Here is a 7500-nt window from a genome sequence, read left to right as displayed (position 1 = left end):
TTCTTGATTAATGAAAACATACTTGGCAAATGCTTTCGCTTCTGTTCGTCTTGCGACGATCCAAGAATTTCACCTCTAACGTCGCAATACGAATGCCCCCGCCTGTCCCTATTAATCATTACCTCGGGTTCCGAAAACCAACAAAATAGAACCGAGGTCCTATTCCATTATTCCATGCACACAGTATTCAGGCGGGCTTGCCTGCTTTAAGCACTCTAATTTGTTCAAAGTAAACGTGCCGGCCCACCGAGACACTCAATAAAGAGCACCCTGGTAGGATTTCAACGGGGTCCGCCTCGGGACGCACGAGCACGCACGAGGCGGTCGCACGCCTTCGGCTCGCCCCACCGGCAGGACGTCCCACGATACATGCCAGTTAAACACCGACGGGCGGTGAACCAACAGCGTGGGACACAAATCCAACTACGAGCTTTTTAACCGCAACAACTTTAATATACGCTATTGGAGCTGGAATTACCGCGGCTGCTGGCACCAGACTTGCCCTCCAATAGATACTCGTTAAAGGATTTAAAGTGTACTCATTCCGATTACGGGGCCTCGGATGAGTCCCGTATCGTTATTTTTCGTCACTACCTCCCCGTGCCGGGAGTGGGTAATTTGCGCGCCTGCTGCCTTCCTTGGATGTGGTAGCCGTTTCTCAGGCTCCCTCTCCGGAATCGAACCCTGATTCCCCGTTACCCGTTACAACCATGGTAGGCGCAGAACCTACCATCGACAGTTGATAAGGCAGACATTTGAAAGATGCGTCGCCGGTACGAGGACCGTGCGATCAGCCCAAAGTTATTCAGAGTCACCAAGGCAAACGGACCGGACGAGCCGACCGATTGGTTTTGATCTAATAAAAGCGTCCCTTCCATCTCTGGTCGGGACTCTGTTTTTTTTTTTTTTTTTTTTTTTTTTTTTTTTTTTTTTTTTTTTTTAAAAAAAAAAAAAAAAATCTTTATTGACAACAATATTATTTATACATGTTTAGCCCACCTCCTAACATGATTAGTGGGCCATAATGATTATTACATAATTTAATATTTTGCAGCTAATTTACAAATAGTGTTAGTGAGCTACTTTCTAAGTTCTTAGGTAATATTAAATTCCTACAGTTACAATAATACTTTAGTTTACCTATGCATTCTATTTATGAGATACTACTTTAGGTTCCTGAGTTAGCGTTAATTTCTTGCAAAAGCAATGAGCAGTTTAATTTACCTATGTCTAATCTAGAATGACTACTAACTGCAGCGTCACAGGTGTGCCAGTGAGTATAAACCTACTTGGAGTGGCCAGGCTCCCCGAGCTAACCCCGAGGAGCGTGCCCCTGGCACTGGGCCGGCCGAGGTTAGTAATCGCTGCAGCTTCCTATGTTAGTATTCTAATCTTATCCTACTCTACTAACTTAACCTACGTCTTATTGGTGCTTTGTCGTGATCGGTTTGTTGATCCCATCCCCCTAATCCCGCACGTGGCGGTTTCCAACTACCAGAAGTCGGCCATTCCACGCACAGGCGGTATGGGACTGAGATCAAGTCCTAATCGGTTGGTTGTTCGAGAATTAGGTATTTGATATTTACCCTAGATCCCTTAGGTACTCTATTAAAACCTTTCGTGATACCTCTTCTGCCAGAGCATTCAAGGTATGAAAAGTGTCTTCCTGCCTTAAAAGGTCGTATGTCTGGTTATGTGGAAGTCTGTCTCTGTAAGTTTCCGCCACGTCATTGAAGAGAGGGCACTCGAAAACCACATGTTCGGGAGTTCCTTCCGCTGCGCCACAGTCGCACTCGGGGGTTGCCCTTTTCCCAAACCGACATAAGTATGTCGGATAGGGTCCATGACCAGTGAGGAAGTGGATGAGTCCTCGTGTGGGTTCAAAATACTTCATTGTACCCCGTTCTTTGACATCAGGTAAGAACTCAAATGTTCTTCTTCCCGTTTCATCCTCCTCCCAGTTCCTTTGCCACAGTTCCTCCCCTCTGTTTCTTATCTCCCTTTTATCCTCTACTCTCACACCCATGATATCTATTATTTTTTCCCCATCTCCTTTTTTCACCCAATACCATGCCGCTTGTTCTCTAATTTTGATGTCTAGCGGGCAGAGCCCCATTATAACTAACAGAGCTCCCCCCGGTGACGTCCTATAGGCCCCCACTGATCTTAGTATCATGTTTCTCTGGACTCTTCTCACTGTCATGGCGGGCACGACCCGCGTGAGCCTGTGCGCCCAGACTCCCGAGCCGTAACCCACTACTAATGTGAGGATGCTGTTGTGATAAAGTCTGATAAGATGAGGGGGGAGATGAAAACGTTTATGTCCAATGGAAATGAGATTGTTTAATATTTGTAGAGCTTTCTGTGTTACGGCTTCTATGTGCCTTCCGAAGTTCCATCTCTCGTCAATTATGACTCCCAGATATCGTGCCTCACGTCGCCGAAGAACTGGTGAGCCATCGATTCTCACTGTAGGATTTCTTATTAGCTGACCTTTTAGTAACAGATAAGTAGACTTGCTTGGGGAAATTTTCATTTTCGTTTTAAGACACCATTGGTGTAGTCTTTCAATGGCCCTTTCAATTTTTGGTTCTATATCCTCTCGGCTACGACCGCCGACCAGCAGGAGGAGGTCATCTGCGTAGGCTATCACCTCTAGCACTTCTTCACTTTGTTGTAGTTCGTCTAACAAAGGTTCCATATGCAAGTCCCAAAACAGGGGCCCCAGTACTGAGCCTTGGGGACATCCCTTACTAATTGTTTTTCCGATTCTTCCGCTAGGGGATGATAGCCAAACCTCCCTATCCTTACAATAGCTCCTCAGACACCCATATAGCGGCCCTGGACACTCCTTCTCCCGTAAGCAGGAGAAGAGCGAAGGCCACCACAGGTTGTCGAAGGCGCCACTGATGTCCACCATGATGCCAACGACATATTTGTGCGGGGTCGAGCCGCAGACCTCAGCCGCCAGAGCGATCGCATCAGATGCCGACCGTCCCGGCCTGAAGCCGAACTGCCTGTTGCTCATCCCGCACAGCATCCGATGAGCCGTCAATCTGTCAGCCAGCAGTTTCTCCAAGAGCTTTCCGAATAGGTCCAATAAACAGATTGGCCTATAGGATTTGGCGTCAGTTGGATCTTTCTCTGGTCCCTTCTTGATTATGATTACATTTGCAGTTTTCCAGATCTTGGGAAACTTCCTTTGTTGGAGACACTCATTGAAGAGGCGAGTTAACGGCGCCACCAACTGGGGTGCCAGAAATTGCACCACCTCAGCCACAATGCCGTCTGGTCCTGGAGCTTTCCCTCGTTTCAGGGACTTTATTTGTGCAGCCACCTCCTCTTCCGAGAATGGGTAGACTGCCGTGTTGTTATTGTATTCCGTTACATATGCGTCCCGCAGTTGCTTTTGGTTTTCAGTTTCCTCGTCCGCGTTGTCGTCAGGCAGCAGGGACTGGAGAAGGACCTCAGCAGTTTCCTGCCAAGACTCCGTCATCCCGTCCCCCCGCCTGACAGTTGATAGCTCCAGAGGAGAGCGGATTTTTTCCCTTACCAATTTATAAGGGAGGCCCCACGGATCCACAGCTAACTGGTTCAGCACATAGCTTTCCCAGCTCCGTAGTCTCACTTCACGTAGTGCCTTCTGAAAACCTTGCTTAGCCTCCCTGTATTGTAGCTGCCATCTTTGTCTTTCCAGCCAGACGACACTGCGCTGGTAGTTTCTCCTTAGCCTTCTGACAGACCGACGTAACTCCTCTAATTCGGGCGACCATGGTGCTGGTGAGGCCGCCACGGCCTTCCTCCTGGTTGGTACAGCGGCCCTCACCGCTCTATGTACTGCACCCACCAGTTCCTCAGCTTGTCTGTCTATGTCGAAGTCTTCGTGTACGTCACCTTCTGGTGATGGAGGAATGTCGCACTCCCTCGCTAAGAGTTCCCAATCCGCTCTATTATAATTGTACTGCACCTCCCATCCCATGGTCCAGCGGCACTCTCTTTCACTCAAGGTGAAAGTTATTAGGTTGTGGTCGCTCGTGGTGGCATTGCCTATAACTGTCCAGTTCTTTATTAAATTGGCTGCGTTATGTGACGTTAAGGTAACGTCTATGTTCGTTCCTTGTCCTCCTCCTGCTGTGTAGGTAGGAGGATTGCCCGGCTTGTTTGCCACCACGAGCTGTGAAGCCATTAAAAAGTCCTCTACTTTATCACCATTTGCATCTCTGGTGCCGCTGTACCATAGGGGGGATTTTGCATTGATGTCAGCTGTTATTATTATTTTTCGTCCTCGCAACGCCGTGGTGACTCTTGCCAGATGTTCCAAATGCCGTTCTATTTCATCTCCATATTGGAAGTACATGTTTATGAGTATGATTACTCCCGTTGGTGACTGGAGCTCCACGACGTTGCAGTGACGAGTTGCAAATTGTGAGAGGGTAGTTACCCTTAGGAGTTTATTTGTTATTATTATTGCTGCTCTTGGATCCTCATCTCCGCTGACAATTTGCCATGTTGTAGCAGCAAAGGCTATTTTCCCAGCTTGGGAGTACGGCTCCTGTAGGCAGAGCACATCTAGTCTCCTCTCCTCCACCTCTTTACGGAGCTCCTGCATAACAAGTCGACTGTTATGCGTGTTCAGTTGTCCAATTGTTATTTCTGTCGTCATGGAAAGTATGTGTGCATATGGTCGTCCGGCCAGGTCTTACTCCAGTCGAAAGCAATTCGTCCATTTGCCAGTACGGCCTGTTCGTAGATGTCCTGAAGGTCAAACTTTTCACTGCATCTCTCAAATACTTTTTTCAGTAAGTCTCGCAGGGCTCCGAAATCGGTTGGGAGATTCACTGACTTAAGCTGTATTCTATCTACAGCCTCCATTACCGAGAAGGTTACCTTTCTTCCCTCTTCGTGTCCTACTCGGACCACATGCCGTAAGGCGGTGGCCAGGGTAATCGGCTCTTCCAGTCTGGCCAGTTGCATCGTGTACTCGATGTTGGGATAAACCCTTACCGGGTCCACGGGTGGCAATCTGACCACTGGGGTGTTATGCACTGTGGGCTTCGAGCTTGTGCTTGTAACAGCACTTTCTTGTATGGGTTTTATGCTGGGTTTTATCAAAGATATCTCTGTTGTAGGATGCTCTTGCCGCTTCAGGTGGATTCTGATTTAATGAGCCATTCGCGGTTTCACCTTAATGCGGCTTGTACTGAGACATGCATGGCTTAATCTTTGAGACAAGCATATGACTACTGGCAGGATCAACCAGGGAGCTGCATCAACTAGAGCTGAGCAGCCGGCCGCCCGGGAGTGTGTCCCGGGGGCCCGCGCGAACACGCAAGCGTCCGCTCAATTATTCTGCAAACAGGAGGAGGCTGAGCTCCCCTGCACAACACACCTCGAAACCCTCTCAGGTCCCGGCGGCGCGCAGCGCCGTCCTAAGTACTTGGTCGGGTTCGAGAGAGGCGCAATCGCCCGGAGTTAGGCGAGTAGACGCTTTAGGTGCGACCACCCGTGCTCCCAACTGAGCTTGCCGCTGCCGACAGAGGCCCGGGAGCGTGCTGTCGTGGCATTGCCGGCGGGAGACAACACGCGCCACCTACGGTGACCGGCAGCTCCAACGCCAGCGCCACAGAAGGACAAAAGCCCCACTTGGGTGCCGAAGCGAACTCTCCCAGCACAGCGCACGCGCCAACACGTCCGCACAGCTGCGATACAAACCACCTGCGAGAACCGCTGGGGCGACCGAGCAGCAGACGGCGTCGCGGCGCCGAGCGCCGGGCGGCGGCGCATCCTCAGCGCACAAAGTCCTCAATCGGACCAGCACACTGCAGATGGCCACCGCGCTTCGCACCGGGCCCGCGAGGACCTACTTTGGCCGCAAGGCGCCGCGAGCAGGGGGCGCCGGCGCGCAGCTGCGCCGCCTGCCGCGTCCGTCGGCCGGCGCGCCTGCCACTGGCCGCCCCCACCAGCCGGCTGTGGCGCGTGCGCCCACGCACCGCGCTGCCAGCACGCCGGGCGGCCCCCCCTCACCGGCCGGGGACGGTCCCACCCAGCCACCGCCGCGTATCGCCTCACACCCAGATCCCCTTTCACGTTCGTGGGCATGGTGGGTCCCCTTTCACGTTCGTGGGCATGGTGGGTCTCCCTGAAACAACCGGTTAATAGCTCGACCGATCGTCGCCAACACTGATTCACCTCTAGCGAGAACAACCGCACCACAACGGGTTACCAGTTGTTCATTTGCGTAACGTCACCAGCAAACGTACACGTCCATCGCCATTTGCAACGAGTATTGCATGCCTGTGTCAGGTGTCACAACACACTACGTCTGCCCACATAGACGCAACAACATGTGCACGCCTAGAGAACACGTGGAAGGTAGACCCCGTACGTATGCGGTGTCCATTGCGCGAACGACTGTCAGCCCGCCTCTGCAGCATGTCGCAGATGTGGAACGCGGTGCAACATGCTATCACGGTGTGTGAGAAGAGACGACTACGTCCGAATACACGCTCCACTACATCAACAGACTGCTCATGCTGATCGCCATCCAGGGCGTCCGTTCCTCCCACACGTCTGTATGGCGTACCACACTGCAATCCAGCTCTTATAGGGAGACGACACGTAGCTGCGTGCACAATATTTGGACTGTATGGTCCGCCGTTGCTAGGCGCAGTCGTCATACGGTCACATGTGCCACGATGTATCATTCAGTACATACGGACCAATGTGCAGTACAGTTTGTGGGTTTTGCGTACATCGGCGGACAGGTGACAGGCCGTACCACAACGTAGGCTGAGTACGTCGGCATGCGAAGGGCATTGAACATGCAAACTTCTCACCGACCAGCTTGCGAAGGCAGGGGGGAAGGGGGGGGGCGGCATGTACGTCCTGCTGCTATCCACACTACAGTGTATAGCAGGAGCATGTGGAAAGTCAGCAACACCTGCAAGGTGTTTAACATGACGCGATACACAGGGGACCGGGCAGTGCGAGTAGGGAACTATATTGCGAGGGTTGCGGTTAGGCAACACTACACCAATTTAACGGGTTGCATAACAATTACAGAGCAGGTTCAGCGACAACGTGCGTCAGGTTAAGGCGCAATATAGTTTAGGTTACGGCGCACTTTAGGTTAGGTTAAGGCACATTATAGGTTAGGTTAAGGCACAACATGGGTTAGGTTAAGGCACAACATGGGTTAGGTTAAGGCACAACATGGGTTAGGTTAAGGCACAACATGGGTTAGGTTAAGGCACAACATGGGTTAGGTTAAGGCACAACATGGGTTAGGTTAAGGCACAACATGGGTTAGGTTAAGGCACAACATGGGTTACGTTAAGGCACAACATGGGTTAGGTTAAGGCACAACATGGGTTAGGTTAAGGCACAACATGGGTTAGGTTAAGGCACAACATGGGTTAGGTTAAGGCACAACATGGGTTACGTTAAGGCACAACATGGGTTACGTTAAGGCACAACATGGGTTACGTTAAGGCACAACAT

This window comes from Schistocerca serialis, unplaced genomic scaffold (genome assembly GCF_023864345.2).
Source record: "Schistocerca serialis cubense isolate TAMUIC-IGC-003099 unplaced genomic scaffold, iqSchSeri2.2 HiC_scaffold_1226, whole genome shotgun sequence".
Classification (NCBI taxonomy): Eukaryota; Metazoa; Arthropoda; class Insecta; order Orthoptera; family Acrididae; genus Schistocerca; species Schistocerca serialis.
The sequence above is the reverse complement of the archived record's forward strand: the minus strand, read 5'-3'. Positions refer to the sequence as shown.